At 48.7% G+C, this 468-nt stretch overlaps 1 protein-coding gene across 1 annotated transcript in view; it reads right to left on the bottom strand.

The window, feature by feature from the left end:
• LOC105818224 (mas-related G-protein coupled receptor member X2-like) overlaps positions 1–468 on the bottom strand; it is a 19,435-nt gene that overhangs the window by 17,853 nt on the left and 1,114 nt on the right. The window lies entirely within an intron of this gene.

The raw sequence follows: 468 nt of genomic DNA, 5'->3' as shown, positions 1-468 counted from the left end.
GTACTGGGCATGCTTCACCACCTGAACTCTGCCTCCTTCCCCCTGCCCCATCCATGGAAAAGGTGTCTTCCATGAAACCAGTCCTTGGTGCCAAAAAGGTTGGGGATCACTGGAGGAAATCAGAGGAGTTATTCCCAAGTTATATCCATGTTGGCCGTCAACGTTGTGGATTGGAAAAAAAACTGACCTCAGCAATATCCCAATAGAAAGAGAATGAGAAATCAATCAAATAGGAAACAAAATAGAGGTAAGTTAAAGACAATTATGAACAGATGCCAGAATTCAGGAGCCCTTTTCTGCCTCCCAAAGAAAGCCTTTGCTCTGGAGTCCCGAAGACTCACAGGGGCGGGAGACCTCCCAGTGGAAAGGAGACGTGTGTCTCTGCTGGGGTGCAGAGAGGGATCAGGACTGAACGCATCCATCACGAGCTCTCTCAGAGAACCTATCTCCCACAGCCTTGGTTGACCA

Source organism: Propithecus coquereli, unplaced genomic scaffold (genome assembly GCF_000956105.1).
Source record: "Propithecus coquereli isolate 6110/MARCELLA unplaced genomic scaffold, Pcoq_1.0 Scaffold44, whole genome shotgun sequence".
Classification (NCBI taxonomy): domain Eukaryota; kingdom Metazoa; phylum Chordata; class Mammalia; order Primates; family Indriidae; genus Propithecus; species Propithecus coquereli.
Note: the sequence above shows the minus strand (reverse complement) of the source record. Positions and strands in the feature narration are given on the sequence as shown.